Here is a 21,210-nt window from a genome sequence, read left to right on the forward strand (position 1 = left end):
GGTCTTTCTTCGATTGGATACTGGTGTCTCTCTATTTCTTTGTATTTGATCTTTTCCTCTGTGTGTCATGAAATAAAATTACCATGGTGTATATATAGGTTGTTTTAGGTCAAAACACATATGTGAGTGCAATATTGAGCCGAATCGGACAACAGAGAGAGGATACCCCCATGGCGTGGTTGGCCCCAGGGTCACGCAATGGGACCTATCTCCCGCGACTTGTTGGTCTCCTAGTGATCCTCTTTGGCTTGTTAGATCCGTCTAAGAAATTATAAGTACGCTTTTTGACTTATCCTTTTTCGAGTCTCGTAGCTCCTGAAAAGTCAAAAACACTAAAAAGTGGTTTTTCTGCCTCTAAGTGTTAAATACCAAATAAATGGGACTTCATGGAAAACCCCGTAAATCAATGTTAAACATGTTGGCAACATCATATAACATGGAATTCTCAATGAATGTCATATAAATATCACCAAAGTTTATGGATACATTTTACATATATCACCAAGGCTTCTCACTTCCTGTCGTTGGCACACGCACGCGCGCGCCCACACACACTCACACACACACACACACATATATATATATATATATATATATATATATATATATATATATATATATATATATATATATATATATAAGCACTATTACGCAACCGGTTGCGTAATAATATTGTGAGCACCGATTCGTACTTCTCTGGACACGAGCTTGTACTGCCTCGGAACTTTTTTGCAGTGTGCTTTCGTACTTCTCTGTGTTCTTCATGGAATCTATGTTTCTGTCCCGAAATCGATCTGTTTGTTGTTTTCTAGTGTCGTAATTATATTTTCTAGCTAGTATACACCAATCCGCATGCACGCATTACAACTTTTACAAGATTTAACAAGTTTTTGAATCGGATTGATTCGCCGGCATGTCCGTTGCGTACTTATTCCGCGAATCCAAATTGGCGTCTGGATCGTCGTTTTTAACATGGAATTCGAGTTCCATTCGCACCAGTATGCATATATTAGTGAATCAAATGTTTAATCTGGTTGCAATTTTGCTAGAATCGCTGATTCGGTAGTTACCCGTGGAGAGCAGTTCCGCCGTTGTCAGTTCATCGATTTCTAGTCGATTTCACTTTTTTGTTTGTGTTTTTGTTAGATTGATTTGTTTTTAGCCGTCAAATTCATACTAGAATACTCATTGAATTACTAAAAGTTGAACTGTAATTCGCGATCGAATCCGTTGGCAGGTTTGCGTTCCGTGCGCCGCCGGATCATGCGGGTGGGTATGAGTTCATCATTTTTTTGCGAATTATTGTTTTGATAGAGTTATAGTAGGTGTTATATCGTTATTAATTCCAGATATACTCATATATAGTTTGTTTGTTTCGATTTTGATTCCGACCTGTTCGTCAAATCGACCGATCATCTATGTTGCAAACTGAACTTTTCAGTGTAGCGAGGTTGTACTTCTGCTCTCTGTAGTTTGTTCTTACTTTGTTTTCTATTGCGATTTTCATGTTTTTCTAGATAAGGTTTATCTTATCCATTGCTTTTTTGTGTTTTTTATTGTTAGCTGTGCGGATGGATAATTTTGTTGGTGGTTTGTATAGTGATCTTCTTCGTATCCGCACCTGTACTTCTCGGGCGTTCTAGCTATACTTCTATCAGATAATGTTTATCTTCTATGCACGTTTTTCTCTATTCTGTTCACGCCTATATAATTGTTCCTTTCTCATTGAGCGCAGCCATAAACTTGATCAGATCTTTCTTCTTTTCTATCGTCTCCCAATGGCCAAAACTCCCTTCTCCCACGAATACAAACTTCCTTGCCATGGCACAACCGAGATGAATGTGTTGTACACCAACACGGCATCCAGAGTAGAGGCATGGCTTACTTCAATTGAATCTAAGGAAGATTGTGGGGATAGATGTTGAGTATGACAGGCTTAGAGGATCCAGCATTAATCCGAAGAAGGCCGCTGTCATCCAACTTTGTGTGGGCACTGAAGTTTTGGTGTACCACGTTTGCCATGCTGATGAAAGGAGTGAGAAGTTGTATAATTTCCTATTTGGGTACCGGTACACATTCGCTGGATTCTGCATTGCTGAAGATCGTAATGTTCTTGGTTGTTCTCAGTTTTATATCCATAATATCAAGGACATCCAGATGATTTGGAGAAACCCGGACAACAAGAAGAGGACTCAAGGTCTGAAAGATGTTGCTGCAGCCATTATAGATCCATTTTACATGAAGATGAAAGATGGATTTGGTAGGGAGGAGCATAGAATTTGGGCTAATGCGCCTCCTCTCCCACCTGAACATATTTTATATGCTGCGAGGGATGCATATGTGACCTACGAGGTGTATAAGCGTTTGGATGTTTTCGAGAGAGGATTTTTTTCTCTTTACAAACGTTCCGAGAAGAAACGTGGCAGGGATTGGTGAATACCTTAAAGTAGTTTGATTAGTTTTCCTTATGAATTTATCCAAAATGTATTCCTTTAGTTTTATATAGTTTTATAATGTAATCCGGTATTCGAGTTTATCCTTAATAAATTTTATTTTATTTTTTTGTGAACAAACATGTACTTTTTTTATTTTCGTTACAGTATATCATGTTTGTTGTCATTTTTCACGCAACTAAAGGTTTATTATTCTTATGGAACTCAAGATTTTAGAGCTTGTACTTCTTTTCTTTATACTGCGGTACTTCCCGTCCATCAATAACTGTACTTCCGGGTTGTTCATCTTGATTGTTGTTGAAGATCAAGATTCATATGTTTGTACTTCGTAGTTCGTCCTCCTTCTTTTTTTTGTAATGTGTACTTCGTATCTCTTACTTATGTACTTCTTGTGCCTCTATTCTTGTACTTCCTTGTGAGAGGGGGGGGGGTTGGGGGGGACCCCCCCATACATAAAATCTAATATATATTTTGTTACTGCAGATCAAGATTTATAGGGTGTACTTTGTAACTCTTACTTATGTACTTCTTGTGCCTCTACTCTTGTACTTCCCGGTGGGGAGGGGGCTTGGGGGGGGAAACTCCCCCCCCATACATAAGTAGTACCGAATAAAATCTATTATATATTTTGTTACTGCAGATCAAGATATATAAGTTGTACTTCGTAGCCCTTACTTCTGTACTACTTATGCCTATCCTCTTGTACTTCCTTTTGTAATTTTGTTATTGGAATTCAAAATTCATAGTTTGTACTTTTCTTTGTTGTGAGCTTGTACTTCTATTAGTTTTATTCGGTACTTACCGCTTCTTCACTTTATCCTACATGGGATATTCTATTTGATGTATTTCTTTTATAATTTAATATTATGAGTTTTTGTACTTTTTTTCAAGCCTTTACTTCTATTTGCTGCAGAGTCATCTATGATATTTTATTTAATTGTATTCCTGTAAATTAAGGTTGTACTTACTTGTACTTGTATCCTGTACTTCCTTATCGTTTATGCTTTGTATTTCCTTTTTTGCTGCCCTTTGTTTTTTGTTTGAGGCTGTACTTATTTGTTTGACGGAGCCGTAATAGCCTCGACCGGGCTTTTCTGGGCCCGATTTGTTATGAATTGGTTTTTTCGGCCCATTTAATTGTGGCCCGGTGGCGTCCGTATGCGTCTCTTACATCATAACTGCAAGTTGTGTAGCCGTTCCGCACTGTACGCACGGCGTAACTCCACCTTCCCCACTCTCTCTTCGCTTTCCTCGTCTCTCGTCGCAGAGAGGAACTGCTGCGCGGTTGCGGCGACGGAGCCGCTGCCTTCTTCCAGTACGATCTACTTCTCCGCGCCCCTCCCTATCTCGCGCGGTACTTCTATTCCGTCTATCCTTCTCCCGCCCCTCAAATTTTCTCACGCGAATGCTCTCGTGAGGTTGTGTTCCAGATTAGGGGTTACTGTTCATAGCTTAGGGTTTCCTGCTTGTAGATCTTGTTTGTTCTTTCCTTTTGTATCGCGCAGCGTGTCTTCTTGTTTGTCTGCTGCATTCTCCTCGGACTAATTCGTTTTGATTTTTCTTTTTGATGTGTGGTTGGTTGCGGTGGTTCGTGTTCATGTGCTTCCGATCTCCGCGTTGACCGGGAGAGGTCGATTTTATTTTTTAGTCATGGAGCCTCGCCCCGAAATCCCCATCGCCTCAGAAACCCAAGGTAATTTTATGTTTTCGTTTTTGTTTTGTGGTACTTAATTGTGGCGAAATTGTCTGCATGTTTTTTTTTGTTCCTCATGCTTGTTGTGCTTCCCTTTAGATCTCGAACTAGTTTATACAATGTTAATTCTTGCGTTGCTTGTGCAGTCATTCTCCATATAAATATACTTATCTGGTATTCATATATGTACTTACTCGTTGCTACAAGTTGTACTTCCCTTGTTTAATTTCATATACTGCAGTTATTTTTTTACTCATGGATGTGTGTTATCTGACAACAGAAATTATTCTAATTGGTTTTGGTTTTTTTTTTCTACATGTAGATTCGGTCATGTGCTGTTGTTACATGTACTTATTTATATGTACCAGTTGTACTTCCCTTGTTTAGTTGCATATACTGCAGTTTATTTTTACTTTTCTTTTGTTTTGTGTTATTTTGACAATGGAAATTCTCCTGATTTTTTCTGTTTTTGTTTCTACATGTACATGTACTTATCTGATGTTAGTACATGTACTTCTTTTCCAGATTCATGTGTATGTTCTTATTTGTAGTTCTTTATTTTTAGTACTGCTCTCTCCTAGTTTTGTTTTGCATTTTTCTTGTTATGATTGTTTCTATTCTACTTATCATCTTATATTGTTCATTTTACTATGTCTGAACCCATTTCCTTTTTTAGGTGAAGTTACAGTTATTAAGAAAGCGAAATTGTTTGCCATGGATGGCAAACTAAGTCTCGCTGCCGGTATTCCTATCGTTTTCCCTGATGTTACTGTGAGGATTAGAAGTGAGGATGAGGTTAAGAAAAGCTCTTCTACATCTGGTAATCATTTTTAATATGATCCCTGTTTGTGTGCTCATTGTCTTGTTTTTTGTGATTTTTGTATTGTCATGCTTGTTCTCTTTTGATATGTGAATCATAAGACAACTAAAATATATGCTCTTAAGAGAAATAAGACTGTGTATTTTATTTGTAGCAGTTGTACTTCCCTTGTTTTTAGTTGCAAATAATGCAGTTAATTGCATTGCACTTATCTGATATGTATTGTTGGACTTCCTTACCTTTTATTTTACCATTTTAGGAAATTAAATATATTTTTTTCATTGCTATTGTAATTAATTTGTTTCTTTTTCTTTAATGCAGATGCGCATTTGCAAACCGAAACTACCGACAAGGATATCACCGATGTACTTGCTTCGTAGAAGAGACTTATGGAGATGGAGATCGAATGTCCGCTCATGATGGTTCCGAGCAAGGTGAAGGTGATATAGGTTCTTTGGAGTTGTCGTTAACTCCTACTCGGGATGTTGACGGCACCGAGCCGCTACTCGGATAGAAGATGTTCCAGCCTGACTTGCTGCCGAGGAAGAAAGGGTTGCACAGAAAATTATGCGTGCTAGGGAACGAAAGAGCAAGGCGATTCATGATGCAGGAGCATCTAATGTTGGTCCCATAGCTTACCATCGTAGGGAACGGAGGAGCAAGGCGGCTAATGACGCAGAAGCATATTCTGTTGTTCCCGAAGCAAGTCGTACGGAACGGAGGAGCAAGGTGGCTCATGATGATAGCGAGGCTGCTCCTGATGATAGCGATGCGACTATTGATGATAGTGTGGCGGCTCATGTTGATCCCGAGTCTGCTCCTGCGTCTGATGCAGATGCTGATGTGGCGTCCCATGATGATAACGCAGATGCTGCTCCTGCGTCTGATGCAGATGCTGATGTGGCGTCCCATGATGATAACGCAGATGCTGCTTCTGCGTCTGATGCAGATGCTGATGGGGCTTCTCACGATGATAATGCAGATGCTGTTCCTGCGTCTGATATTAATTTGTCCCTTGTTGTTCCTAGCAGTCCTGTTACCACGCACAGGAAAAGGGGTGTTGTCCGAAAGAAGAGGATGGCTGATGCTGGTATAGATGGTACCCCCCGCAGAAGTCCTCGTGTCTCTGCTGTGTCTAGTGTTGATGGTAGCACACTGCAAAGCCCACGTATTCTAAATATGCAGAAAGCTAGCCCTCTTGGTGTTATTGCTAAGGGGAAGCAAGCTAAATCTAAGGTGGAAGCAGGCTCATATCACTTCATTTTATTTTTTATCAACTTACCTGATATCTCTATATCTTTTCTAATTACTTGATAATTTTGTATCTGTAGGTTTCTGCTTCTAAGAAGAAAAATCCTGCTGATGCTACTGGTGGTAAGAGTGTTGTTGATAAGCCGAAGGTGAATCCTAAGACGGTGAAAAAATCTGCTCCTAAGAGAAAGAAAATTGTTTGTTTTAAAGAAGATGAGGATTTTGTGGCTGAGGATCATCAGGTTTCTGATGATGACATTCCTAAGGTTATCTCCTGTTTTTTTCATATATTATTATATGCCTCCTCTAGTTGTTTATATGTATGGTCTTTTTTTTTGTGCTAGTACTTCCTCATTTGAATAACTTGTACTTCAAGTGTTCCTTCTCTTGTACTTCCCTTTCTTTTTTCATATATTATTATATGCCTTCTCTAGTTGTTTATATGTATGGTCTTTCTTTTTTTTGGTGCTAGTACTTCCTCATTTGAATAACTTGTACTTCAAGTGTTCCTTTTCTTGTACTTCGCTTTCTTTTCATATATTATTATATGCCTTCTCTAGTTGTTTATATGTATGGTCTTTCTTTTTTTTGGTGCTAGTACTTCCTCATTTGAATAACTTGTACTTCAAGTGTTCCTTCTCTTGTACTTTCCTTTCTTTTTTCATATATTATTATATGCCTTCTCTAGTTGTTTTATATGTATGGTCTTTTTTTTTGGTGCTAGTACTTCCTCATTTGATTAACTTGTACTTCAAGTGTTCCTTCTCTTGTACTTCTTTTTTATCAGTGTACTGTTTGTAATTATCTGTTTGTGATTATATCTCATGCATGTAATGTTCTTTTAAATTTTGTATAAGGTTGTTAAGAGGAGGAGAGGGCAGGCAGAACCTTCTGCTGTGGTTGATGATGAAAAGGAGCGGTTTAATACTGTTGCCAGGTGCTCTTTGAAGGAATTAACTCTCTGCTTTGGTTTTCTTGAGGAAAGACACAAGCTGTTGGTTCGTGAAGATGGATTGGGTCATATTGGGGATTTCAAGATAAGAACAAACATCAATCGACGTCTTATGTCCTTTCTGATGTACAATATCGATCCTGTCACGATGAATTTGGATCTTGGAGATGGTACCAAGATTATTCGGATCAATGCCGATGCAATTCACAAGTTGTTTGCGCTTCCTTTTGGCGAGAATTCACCTCCTAGGCCTTCAGATAGTATCCATGATGATGCTTTGATGAGGTTAAAGGCTGAGTTAGGTTATGCCAGGAATAAGCAAATTGAGACGAAGGATCTTAGGAGGTTACTTGCAAATCTTGTGAAAGACCCAGCCAATGATGCTTTGGCTTTGAAGGTTTTCGGTCTTGTTCTTTATAACAAATTTATCTCGCCCTGGCTATACTACTCGTGTTTCAAGGGAAGCCGCAATGGTTGAAGATTTTGATATCCTCAAGCTTAAGGATTTTAACTTGTGCCAGCTTTGCAGCTTGATGAGCTTAGGAAAGTCTGTTTTGGACCGGCGTGCATCAAAATCAGATTGGGCTGCTATTCCTGGTTGTGCCATTGCTCCTCTTCTCATGTATCTTGACTGCATTGACCACAGGAAGCTAAATCCTAGGGATAAACGCACACCTCGTGCACTTTTCATGAACCCTTCCAATCTTTTGAAGCTTTCTGATCTTGACTGTATTAAGGAAGGTGACTGGAAGCCTTCTTCGTGGATTTATGGCAAGTTACCGGTGAGTCCACTTGCTTCTTTTATTCTTGTTTTTTTTATTTTTGTTTCATGCAACTTTTGATTTTAACATTGTTTTATCTTCATGTGCGTTTGCAGTGGAAATCACGTGGTGATATTGTGTTCTTTGATGATGTACCTAGAATGACTGGTGGGCGTTTGACTCCTTCGAAGAGGAGTAGCTCTTCTCTTGCGCCTTTTCGGTCTTCTAGACCTTTTTGGCGGTAGTAGCTCGTGGATCTCGCTCCGGATGCGCAATGTGCTCCAAATGAGTCTTTGACTCGTTAATGTTTGTGGGGATATTGAAGCTCTCCTTTCAAAAGCATATGATTTGTCTCTTCAAATACCTACATCCGCTAAGCGACCGAGCTACACCGCCGGCTTCTTGCCTCCCGAACTTTGTTTTAACGAAGTTGCAGCAAAGGATACCCTTGATTTGGAGGCTGCAAACATTGTGCACTTTCGTACTAGCATTGTTCACATGCGACGTGGTTTGTGCTCTATTCAAGGCATCCCGTGATGCTCGTTGCAAACCATATGAGGAAAAAGCCGAGGCATATTTGAAGGCCATGAATGATGCCGATGCAGATGCTGCATAGTCGCTTCTTCCGCTGCTGCTGCAGCTGGTTTCCCCCCTGTGCCTGATTGTGTTGCTGTGCGTCCCCGTACTCCTACTGTCACCGATGCTTCCGGTTCATCTCTTGGAGATGTGAGATTTTCTGTATTTTTATTTTGATCTTCTTTTTAGATGCAAAGCTGAACTTCTTTTCTTTTATGTTTGTCTTATGCTTTCTTTTTTCAAATTTTTTTGTAATTACTTTATTTCTATTTTATTTTTATGCAGGCTACTACCAATGAAGATTTGCTCGTCGCCGATACTCCTCCATGTGATGATTTGGAGGCTGAGAATACTGTTACGGATGTACGTCGGGATGACAAGGACAATTTTGTGGATGCCATGGATGATCTCTGGTCTGGCAAGGACGGTGCTGAAACTCTTGATGAGCAGGAAGCTCCTGATGTTGTTAAGTGTCCTCATACTGGTGAAGGACTGAATACCGGTTCTCGTCCATGCTCCCGCTACGCTGATGTTACCATTGCTCCTGTTATTCCTGAAGTTACCAAGAGTGATGGTGTCACTGCTACTCTTAATGCTGAAGCAGATACTTATAAAGTTGACGCGCCCCCTTCTGCTGTTGCTCCTGACCGAGAGCCTTCACCTTTGGTTTCGTAACTTGTGCCAGCAAGCACTTTATTTGCTGCTGCGCCTTCTAGGCAGGAGGACAATGCTGCTGAACAAACTGAGGAGCCAGCTCCGACATCTCAAGATTTAGGCAAGACCTCGTAAAGTTCATGCTTTGGTAGTTTGATTTGCTTTGTTTGTTGCTTTTGTGTGGAGTGCTTTGCAAGTGTTGGGGATGTGGGAAATGTAAACTACCTTGAACAAAATATCGTTAGATTATGTATGTTCTTGTTATCGGACCTGGGTTGTAAAATAAAAAATTTAGTTTCTTTGTCTATTAAGTTTGTGTTCTGGATACATAGAAAAGAAGTGTGCAGATTTGCTTGTACTTCCTGTTTCACTTTCTGTTTTTTACCTTGACGTTAATGTACTTTTCTGTTTACCTTGCTTGTACTTCCTTACATGTACATCCTTTTGCACGAAAAGGATTGCAGCTTTGCGTATATATAGTCATGAATTTTCTCGCTTCCCGTACTTCCCCGGCAATTGTGTTTGTACTTCCCACAACTTAGGTAGTTGAGTACACTTAGTTCTACTTTTTTTAGCTTTACTTCTTTGCCCATGGACCCGCACTTCTTTCTCGTGTAGTCCCGTACTTTCTAGTCCGTGCACTTCAACCTGTATTTTTTTATAATCTTTTGAATCATATCATTTTATGTTTATTCTTTTTTAAGATCGTGATGTTTTAATTTCTTTTGTTTCTGCAGCCTCTCAGTACAGCAATTATTCTGCAAAACTTCGAGAAAGTATTGACAAGTTTTTCTATACTGTTACAAAAGTAAAAAGCAGTGATGAAGTAGCGTAAGTTGATATTATTTTTTTATGCAACAATTCTTATGGCAACTCTTTCTCATATTGACATGTTTAATTAAATATTATTTTATTATTATTTTTCAGGAATAAGGTGATGTTTCGTAATAAATTTTGCGAAGCTATCGTTAAGGATGTTTCGAATCCTTTAACTCGCGTGGGATGCTATCAAGTACTGTAGCTGAAATTGGCATTCACCTGATGAGGGAGAAATACAAGGGCACCAGCAAGCTTATTGTTCCTTTCTGGGTTTGTGTAAGTTGCAGACATTTATGATGTAGTTTTGTTACTTACCTATCTTTTTTTCCCCTGGTATTTGAAGTCCGTTACTTACATTTCAGCGTAAGATATGGAACGGATCCTTTGACAAAAATGTGAGGTCTTGGTTTACCGAATCCGGACTTGAGCGTATGGACAGGCATGATATTGTGAGTAAACTTTTTAAATTTGTTTGTATAATATAAATTTTACCGCTCGATGCCTTTCTTATATATTAATTGTCCATTTTTACAGTGTTGTTTTTCCAACTTTTGATCCTCCAAAATCTAGAGATGCGGTTGGACATTACGCTCGTGGTTACCCCGAATCCGAGGGATAGATCTTTCCAAGTATATTGATTCTTTGTATACATGCAACGATCCTACTCGGATGGTTCATGTTCAACAAGATGACGAAGAATATAAAGCAGCTTTGGGCAGCATGTTTCCCGGACATGCAAGACCCTCTCAGTCCACTTACTATTGATGACTTGAAGACAGAGTACTTGTGTACACCGCAGCAGGACAATGCGTGAGACATGTGTTATTTTTTTAATCTATAATTTTTGCACATCATTTATATGTCCTTTTTTTCATGTTTTTTTTCTTTCTTGTCATGATGTATCTTGTTTTTTCTGCAGTCGGGACTGTGGTTTCTTTATGTTACATACCGTTGGGTCTTGGAATGGTAGGTCGCTTACAGAATTTACATGCAAGGACATTCCTAACATAAAGAAAACCATGCTCTTTAGCCGGTCGACGTGTGGAATTTTTGAAGTGGATCTGGTGGGTTTGTTTGGGTATCATCCAGGTTAGTACTTTTTTTTGCATATCATGTTCTTCACCTGTTCGTTTCTTTTTTCATGTAGGGTTCCTGCATTTACTTCCTTTTTCTACCTTCTGTACTTCTAATATATATCTATTGTACTTCTTGTTTAATCTTCTTGTACTTCTCTGTTTTTACAGTATTTTCCTGTACTTCCTATATTTTCTTGTTTTTTTGGATGCAAAGTTAATTTTTAATAAGTGCCAGATACATTTTTTAAAAAGTTTACAACTGACTTTTTGTTTGCAGGTGAATCTCTTGATCTTGATGGAGAAAATTTCTGTCTTTCGATAGCCAGACTCAGACCTTTGTCCCTGAAGCTGATGTCGTTAACATCAGTAGTCAAGATGATGATTCTGTGAAGAGAACTGACAACAAATCCTTTGATTCTCTGAAGAATAAGCTGGCTGATGTTCTTGGGAAGGCTACCGTTATTGAAAAGACAAGCTGTGGATGCTGAAGTTATATCCTCCGATGATGACTTTGTTACCCCAAAGACTAGGTCCGGAAAGGTACTTACTCCCGTTAAGAAGAGAAAGGATCCTTCGGTCGACTCACCTAATATCACGACTACAAAGAGGGCTCCAAGAAGACCCAAGAAGTGGAGTGGACTCGTAGAGATTTTAAAGCCTGGTGAGTTCAATCACCTTAAAAATGCAAGGCTGCTTAAGGACTTCATGCTGAGCAAGCATGGAGTCGAAAAATATGGAAGGTATGATGTCTTTTTATGATCCTTCTGTCCACATGTTTTTTCCTGAACTTTTTCGTTTCTTTTTTGACCTGTTTTTTCCCCTCTGTAATGATTTTTGTTTTTTGTGTCTATACAGCGTCAATTACTGTAGATTTGTCCATGGGAAGGATACGTTTGGTGATGATATTGAATCATTATTTACCGGCAAAGAATTGGCTAAGGCCTTTGGAGATCTTGGGGAGTTAGAGGGTGAAATGATGAGCTTTATTATCCGCCGCTGGAAGGAGGATCCCACCCAGAATCATGTCTTTGCTTCTGGAACGCGTGCCCTATTGTCTCCCTACTTTCTTACGGTGAATAATATAGTTTCTCTTCTTTCTTTTTATAAGTTAGTTGTTATTTGTTGAATAGTCATAACATTTTTAACTATAATCTTTTCTCGTGTAGTATTTGCTAGAAATGGACTCGCATGACTGTGAGCAAGAACTTTGATGTTGTAAGGGCTGTGCAGAGTTTCCAAGACTATTTGAAACCAGCAGAGAATCTCTTGACTGCAAATCTGGTAATACATTCAATAAAAACTTTGATGCCCTAACCTGCCTGCACTTCTGCTGAGTTTTAACTATGTTCTTCCTTTTTATTTGTATTTTTTTCACTTGTGCACATGTTTTTATTTTATTTTTGATGTACTTTTTAATAATAGATCATCATGCCCTACTGTAAGACGATGCCTGGTTCACAACAGAAGCATCATGTCTTGTATGTCATGAACAAGTATCGTGCAACCTTTGATGTTCTCGATTCATTTGATTGGAGTAGCCACAAAGAACTTTCTCGGAGTTCGTTCCATGTCAGCAGATGTCAAGGAGATTGTATGTTCTAATAATTTTCTCGCTTTATTTTCTCGACATTTTTTTTAGGTTAAATATCCCTTTGCTTAATGTCATTCCTTTTTTATTTCAATGTTAAAACAGCTCGAAGGTTGACCTTAGTCATGGAAGGAGTTTATGGCAAACAACATTATGCCAAAAGTGGCCATCCCAATTGGAACAATGTTTCAAAGAAGCCGAACTATGTGCACGTCCCCTAGCGTGGTTTCAACCAAAGTGTGGCTACTACTGTTTGAAGTTTGCATCTTCTTTTGACGGTGACCAAGTCGTTCTGGACATTGCAGATGATGATGTATGTTTTTATCTTCATAGATGAAGTAATTTTTTCTTATATTTCTGTATTTTTCTTTTTCATAATTCTTGCTTTTTCTGTTTATTTTATGCAGCCTCGCGTTGATGATTGGAAGGCAGAGTACTTGTACTCAACTGTGTTCCATGTCAACAACAAGGTTCCTCTACATGATCTGCCAGTGGAAATTCAATGCCTTTCTCCACATTCTGTATTGTCTACCCAAGGAGAAGAGCTTATTATGATGCTTAGCCAGATGTCATAGGAACATAATTTTCATATTCGTATATAATTTGAATTTGATATTCATATTTGTAATTTAATATAGTTTGACTTATTGGAACATCGCATTTTTCATTTTGTACCGGAACATTAGTGTACTTCATACTAATCAATCATGTACTTGGTACTGAGTAAGCTTGTACTGTTTGACTGATGTTATCCTGTACTTCTTACAATACATATCTTTGTTCTTCCTTTTTTCAATTAGCCTTTGTGTTTTTTTTTTCGAGTGAAGTGTTGTACTTCCTGCAGATTTTAGTTTTGTACTTCTTCTGTATTTTCCCATATAATAATTTGCGATATGTATTTTTTTCTGTAGTTGAAGATTCGAAGCTAGTACTTTTGTGTTTTTCCAGTTGTACTTCTTTTGTTTATACTCTTGTACTTCCTGGTCGTCTTCTATTTTTTCTTAATCCTCCTCTGTATCCCCTACAAAACGAAAGCTATGATATGAACTTCTTAATGGAGTTTCAAGAATGTAAACTTGTTGTACTTACTTGTATTCATGCAGATCCATCTGTTATATATATACAATTCTTTCTTTTTATTCGTCTAAATTAAGCTTGTACTTACTTGTACTTGAGTTATGTACTTCCTATCTTGTGTGATATGTTTTTTTTTGCTGGTCTTTTGTTTGTTTTGAGGATGTACTTCTTTAACTGACAGGCCAGTTAACGGCCCAGTCGGGCTTTCTGGCCCAGTAAGCATGCCGGTATGTGTGCAGTTTTTTTTGCGGGGGTGGGACTTGTACTTCTTTTGTGTTCAACCTTGTACTTCCTCTCGCATTCATTTTGTACTTCCTTTTGTCGTTCATCAATGAATTTCCCTTTTGTTTTGTTACCTGTAAGATAAATTAGTGTACTTCGTATATCAAATTTTCCGTGTTGTACTGCCATTCGATGTCAGCTTTGTAATTTCTTATATAATTCATGCTAGAACTTGATGTCTCGGGCTTACCCAGGTCTTAATTTTTGTTGTATATTTTTTGCAATTTTTAACACACTACGAACTTCCTATTTGAGTAACCTCGTACTTCATATCAATGCATATCGTACTTCCTAGTTTTTTCTCACTGTTTTTGCTGATGTTGCTGATGTAAAGACTTTTGATAGTAGTAAACAAATTACTAAATGGAGTAAACCAAGATCATTTTTTCCATTTTTACAGATCACTACTGGGGAAGTAAACTTAATTACAATATTGTAATTTATTTCTATTTTTTATGCTAACTTATTTCTGGTGCTCCTTCTTAGTGTTGGTGGCGTTGGTTCATTTCCTTCATCCTCGTCTTCCGCTTTGTCATCATCATCTTCTTCTTCTTCTTCTTCTTCTTCTTCTTCTTCTTCCTCTTTGTGGTGACCCTGCATACCACTGCATGTTGTAGTATGCCAGTCGTTGATATAACATTCACGAAGTACCATTTTGCAAATCTTACATCCCTCAGAGTAGTACAACAGAACATAGCAAGGTCCATAACTCATTCACATATTATTACAATTAACATACACATGTCGTCTCGGAGCTCCTCTTGGGTCCTCAGAGGAATACTCCTGGGTTCGAGGCGAACCCAACTTAGTTTACAATATATAAGTCTCATTAAGTGATACATTTATTTCCTCGAGCAGCTAAATATTAAGAGTTCATGCTGCTCGGCTACTACTACTACTCGGTTCTTCTAGGCTTGATTTCCACTGGAAGCCTCCCCAGTTCCATAGACTATGAGATAGTCTACGCCTTCAACTCCTCCTGAGAGGTCAGGTTCATCGTAGCCGATGATCTCGGCTTCTTCATTGTTGTCGCAGTCCTCTTCCAGACGATTCAGACAATCTAAGCATGGGATTTAAGAGTGGTATGAGTACGAGCGTACTCAACAAGTTCATTATAGATAAGAGGTGTTTAATGCACTAGCTACGATATTAGACCAGAAAGCCTAATACCAATGCAAGTTTTGATAAACATTTCTTCAAGAGATTGCTTTTATTTCAAAGAGCTATGTCCGTCAGCCTTCACCGGTTTACTAGAACTTCATGGAGCTCCTTTCCGGCCGCGTTCGCAGTTCCTCATCCCGGAACAGGGAGTGACAGGTCACAGCTTCTTTACACTCGCAGAGGTGTGTTGCTTTACCCATAAGAGATCTTAACCTTGGTGCCAACCGGGCAGCTTTCCCGTCCACACTTCCTTCGGTGTGAGGCCCGGTATAAGGTCTAGCCAATCATGTTCCTCCGCTACCTCGAACACCCACCCTTTGTTGCATGCCCCGACCCCCGGGTCCTCGCCGGTCCCATTATTCCCATATATTTCAGTGGTGGACCCCGACCACGACGACAGTCCTGGGATCGAACCAAACTCCTTCACCGGTAGCTGCAACCCATCATAGACCGCAATACCGTGGGGACTTAGGACTCCCCGACCTCACCGGCCTTGCTCCTTCGGGCGACAAGTGTACTACGTGACTATGCCGTGGGGACTTAGGACTCCCCAGCCTCACCAGCTTGCCCCCTGGATTACAAGTGTACTACGGTAAAGTGCATCCGTTGATGAACGAGAGGTGGAAACACTTTTGACTACTCCGTCCCACTCCGGATCTTATGGTTAACACGGGTATTACGGCACAAGAATCACTGGCGACATTTGTTGTTTAATCCTAGATGGATATAAACCCGTGCAATGGAACCTCCACCATATCAACACAATCCATGGTTCCATTGCCCACCACATAGTCATATTCATAGTTATGAAAGTAGTGGTTTTGATTTTTGTGCAATAGTGATAACCATAATACTTTGCAAGTAATTTGATAAAAATACTCAAATGATATGAGCAAGTGATGAACTTGCCTGAACACTGCAAAGTTTTGCAGTTGGAAGGTGTGGACTGACCCTTGTCCTCTGTCTCTGAAAAATAGCATCATTGTCCGATAAGGGCAATGGTTAAAGAAGCGATTATGCATGATTCCATTTTTAGGGTTTGTTTCCCCTTCCGATGTCGTTATTATTTCATGTAAGAGGTTAATACTAAGAATAGTTTGAGGATACTTGATTTAAAGTAAAATACAACCTTGAAATGTTGTCAAGGTGTTTTTAAAGTCCAAATGCATTAATGGACTGATTTTTGTTGTTGAAAATTATATGGGTGATTTAAATGATTATTTAAATCATCAAATGAAGACTTATTCTTATTTGTCTTCAAAAATTCTCTTTGAAATTTTATTTAGATAGAGGATTTTATGCTGATTAATTTTCATATTTTTACTTATTTTTTTAGAGCTGTATTTTATTTTATAAAATTCTTGGAAATTCTCATTTAAATGGGTATTTTGGAAATGTCCAAAATACCCCTCGGGCCCACCTGTCAGGCGGCCGAGCTGGTTAGGTTGGACCAGCCCAGTGGGCTCGGTCCAACCGACCCAGTCGCTTCGTCGTCCTCCACCCTGTAACCCTAATTCCCCTTTCAGGCTCCCGCGACACCAAAATCGCCTCCGCCGTCGCCGCCCTGCTCCGGCCGCCTCCGGCCATCATCGGCGACGATCTGGTGCGGATCTGGACCGCCTCTCGACGGCGGACATGGTGGTCCGCGTCGATCTGACACCCGTGTCCACCTCGACTCTCCCCCAACGCATCTGCGCCTCGGCCGCACGGATCCGTGAAGGTCCGCCGTTCATCGGCGTCCCTGGCGCCGTGGTGATGCCGTGGAGATGCCGGCGTTGCGGTGATGTGGCGACCAGGCTTGGCTTGGCCTGGCGCCGCCGGCCGCCCGGCGTGTGCCGCCGTGCCGCCACGGTCGTGCTCATCTGCTTCGCCTGTAATTTTCTCCTCCTCTTTCCTCCTCTGTTACCTGTTCTACCTTCTTCTCTTCTATGTGCTCTGGCCATGGTTTTCCTCCTTGTGGAGGTCTGCCATGCTGTTGTTGCTGCTCTGCTGCGCTTAGCTCACTACTGCTACGTATGCTGCTTGCTGTGTTGCTATTGCCATGCTTGCTCATGCTGTTCATGATATCGCTCGTGCATTTGCCATGGATTCTGGCTCCTGTGCTATGCTATTGTGCTCTATAACTTGCCGTTGTAACTCATGAGCTCTTGCTCATGAGCATACCGTGATGCTTTGCTTGATTCATTAATTACTCGCCGTTGCTATCTTGCTTCTGCCTCTCCTCGTGTGTGCAATTACTTCTCCCCGGCTTGATCATTATGCATGATCCTTGCCTTTGGCAAGTGCCGGTGTTCCCGGTGTGCTATCTCTCGTGCTTTAAATCATGATCATGCTCAATTGAGCATTGTTACTCGACTTGGCAGCTCCAACCCTTGATGGAGTGCTTCTGGATACAATCATAAAAATGGTTTATGGTTAGTCTCGTGATTCAATTGTTGCTTGTCTCGTGGCTGTTTAATTCATAGAATTCATGAATTGATGTCGGTTTGTCTCGACAAGCACTTGCTTAGTTTGACAAGCACCGATGATCCAGTTGATCATCTCGTTGCATGTTATTTTGCTCACTATCTACTGTCAGTGCCTATTTGATGCGCATCTTGGTGTCTGTGTGACACACATACCTGTGCTAGTGTGAGCTGTGGTTGGTTCAAGCAATTACTATTGCTTGCAGTGATCAATTGGATCCACTGCAAGGCTCTGGTGTATTGATTATCGATAAATTCATTTATCCGTGTTGTCTTGCTTGGCTAAATGGATAATTGATGTGAACCGCTTGCAGCTGTGATCATCCGACAGCTAATTTGATTGAGCTAGAAGGATGCCAACATCCGTTGGGAACCCCGGCTCCATTTTGAACCCATCTCGGGTGATGATATTAGTGCATAACTTCTCTCGTGGGGTTTGGTAAAGTGGTTGAGGTGGCCCTGTCAGCAATTCCTTGCTGCAAGGGTAGCTCCCACCTGTGTTGGCTTGCTGTGATTTGGGAAATATCTCACTGGAAGAATCCTTGTGGTTTTTCCAGTTTCATTTGATGTTGATAAACAAGAATAGACACTTTATAGTCTATCTGTCTGATGGTGTAGTGGCTATAGGTGCTAAGTGAAACTGACTAGCTAGATAGGATCATCCCTTGTTGGATTTCTTTGATTATGTCACTGGTTTGGCATAGCCAATGTTCCTGTGGTGCTTTCCTATTTGTTTCTCTCTTGTTCACTTGCACCAATTTGGCCAAGTAGCCATATGATGACTCACATATAGGGTTTCTACCCTTGTGGTGTGTTGGAGTTCATGCTCGTGTAATTTATGAACAAAACCATCTGGTTTGTTCATGATGAAGTGTATACCTCACTCCAGCTCCTAGATTAAAGTGTTGTTGTAGAGGATTTGCTTCTGGTGATTTGCTTGGCTTGCCCTGCTCCTCCTTGTGGCTTGTGATTCTTGGTTTGGTTCAGTGGTGAGGTTGGATGTGTTGAACAAAGACCGGCTGTTCTTCTTGTTCTAGCTGTTCTTGGTGTTCTTGGTGACTTACCCTATTGCCGTCGATGGATGAAGCAAATGGCTAGGGTTTGGCTCGAAAAGTTTATATATGGTGCTCTCTTGCTCTCCCCGGTCGACGCCTTGGCCTGGTCATTTTGGTGACTCTCCCCTGGCTGTGTATGTGTCGGTGGACATGCACACCGCCTTGTGAGCTGCCTGTGTGGTTCCTGGTTGGAACTTGGTCCATTTGGTGGATCAGCTCGGCTGATCTTGATGATATCCTCTCAACTTCTCATTTTCTTGCTAACCTGCCAAGTGGCAATGCCACTTGGCATAACACTTGCTTTGGTCTTTGTTTGTGTGATTACAGGGAACAATGTGATGCTCTGGATGAAGATCAAGATCCTCTTGGCAAGATCTCCATGATGATCATCTTGTGTAGTTTAGGATAGATCATTCACTTGTAATTTTCTTTTATTTTCTTTCTTCTATTTTGCCCATTTATGTAATGTGTTGTATTAATCATTTATTTCTCTTATGAATATTGTAATGACAATGTAAATTGTGTGATGATCAATAAAGCTCAAAGTTTTCCCTAATGAGCTTTACTTTATTTTAATTGCTCATATTGTTTATTATTTATAATTTACTTAATGAATTTCCTCACAATTCATTATTTAGAGTAATTATTTAATGTTTGAATTTGAAATTCAAATTCAACTTTGGTTTGAATTCAATCATGTCACTAAATTTGATACAAATTCTTCCCCCTCTTCTCAAAACCCTAAACTAGTGAAGTGAGATGCAAGTTTGTCGCACTCTCGAAACCCTAACCCTGTAAGGTGTCGAGAGAGAAACTTGTCCCCCTTCGATGCAGTTTTTGTTTAAAAGCGCGAAATTTCCCTGAATTTACCATGCAATGCACATCCCTTTCTAAAATCTACCCCTCGATCGTCTCTAAACCCGGGACATTACAGCCTTTCCCCTTAAAGAAAACTTCGTCCCGAAGTTGTGGTTGTAATACCCGAACAGTCTCGGGGTATGTTTTCCTCGAGTCTTCCTCTTTTTCCCAGGTGGCTTCCCTCTCGGGGTGATGCTTCCATTGTATCTTGCAATACTTGATCGCTTTATTTCGAGTTGTTTCCAGCTCTCCTCGAGAATCTTGGCTGGCTTCTCGATGTATGTCAAGTCTGGTTGTAACTCGAGCTCATCATGTGATATTGGTTCATCTGGGGTCTTTAAGCATTTCCGGAGTTGTGACACATGGAATACATTGTGAACTTGAGCTAGCCTTCCCGGTAGATCCAACTCAAAGGCTAAACCTCGGTCTCGACTCGCATCTTGAAAGGTCCTATATATCTAGGACTGAGATTTCCTTTTACTCCAAACCTCTGGAGTCCTTTCATCGGGCTTACCTTAAGATAAACCATGTCTCCAACTTGTGGTTCCCATGTCCTTCTCTTCTGATCGGCATAACTCTTTTGCCGACTTTGGGCTATCTTGAGTCTCGTCTCCGATAATGTCAATGATTTGTTGTTTTTCCTTGACATAATCAGGGTTGAACTCTTTGCTTGCTCCGGCTTCGTACCAACATATCGGTGATCTACACTTTCTTCCATACAAAGCTTCAAATGGTGCCATCTTGATGCTACTTTGATAGCTATTATTGTATGAAAACTCTGCTAGTGGTAGGTGTTCTTCCCATGATCCTCCGAAGTCTAGGGCACAAGCCCTAAGCATATCCTCTAAGATCTGGTTGGTTCTCTCGGTTTGTCCACCGGTCTGGGGATGATAAGCGGTACTATAGTCCAACTTGGATCCTAAAGCTTCGTGAAGTTGCTTCCGTAACGCTCGATGTGAACACGGATCCTCGATCCGATACGATCTTCTTAGGCACTCCATGCTTACTCACGATCTCTTTGATGTAAAGGTCGATGAGTTTCTCTCCTTTATCCTGCTGGTTTACCGCTAAAAAGTGGGCGCTCTTCGTCAACCGGTCCACAATTACCCATATCATGTCCTTCTTTTTATTGGTCATGGGTAGTCCGGTGATGAAATCCATCCCTATTTCCTCCCATTTCCACTCGAATAGGTAAAGGTTGTAACTTCCCCGCCGGACTCCGGTGTTCAGCCTTCACTCGCCGGGTGTATGGCATTCCGCCACATATTGTGCTATCTCCCTCTTCATGTTATTCCACCAGAATAGTTCCTTTAAGTCCATGTACATCTTTGTACTTCCCGGATGTATGGAATATGGTGTTTGATGAGCTTCTCGGAGTATTACCTCCTTAATTTCAGCAATATCCGGGACGCAAATCCTTTTCTGGAACCATAATGATCCAGATTCTCCGCGGTGAAATTCTGATGGTCTTCCCTCATCTATTCTTCTCATCTCCTCCACGATGAATGGATCGTCCAAACTGACCCATCATTATCTCATTCTTCAGAGTTGACATTTAGCTCATCGCCTACTTGTAAAGCTGATAGTCCTTCATGAGCTTCCTTCTCCCAAAGTTGTATTTGGGCTTGACTTATTTCCTTCCTCAACTCCGGTGATATTTCTTGTTCCA

Source organism: Lolium rigidum, chromosome 6, assembly GCF_022539505.1.
Source record: "Lolium rigidum isolate FL_2022 chromosome 6, APGP_CSIRO_Lrig_0.1, whole genome shotgun sequence".
NCBI classification, from domain to species: Eukaryota; Viridiplantae; Streptophyta; class Magnoliopsida; order Poales; family Poaceae; genus Lolium; species Lolium rigidum.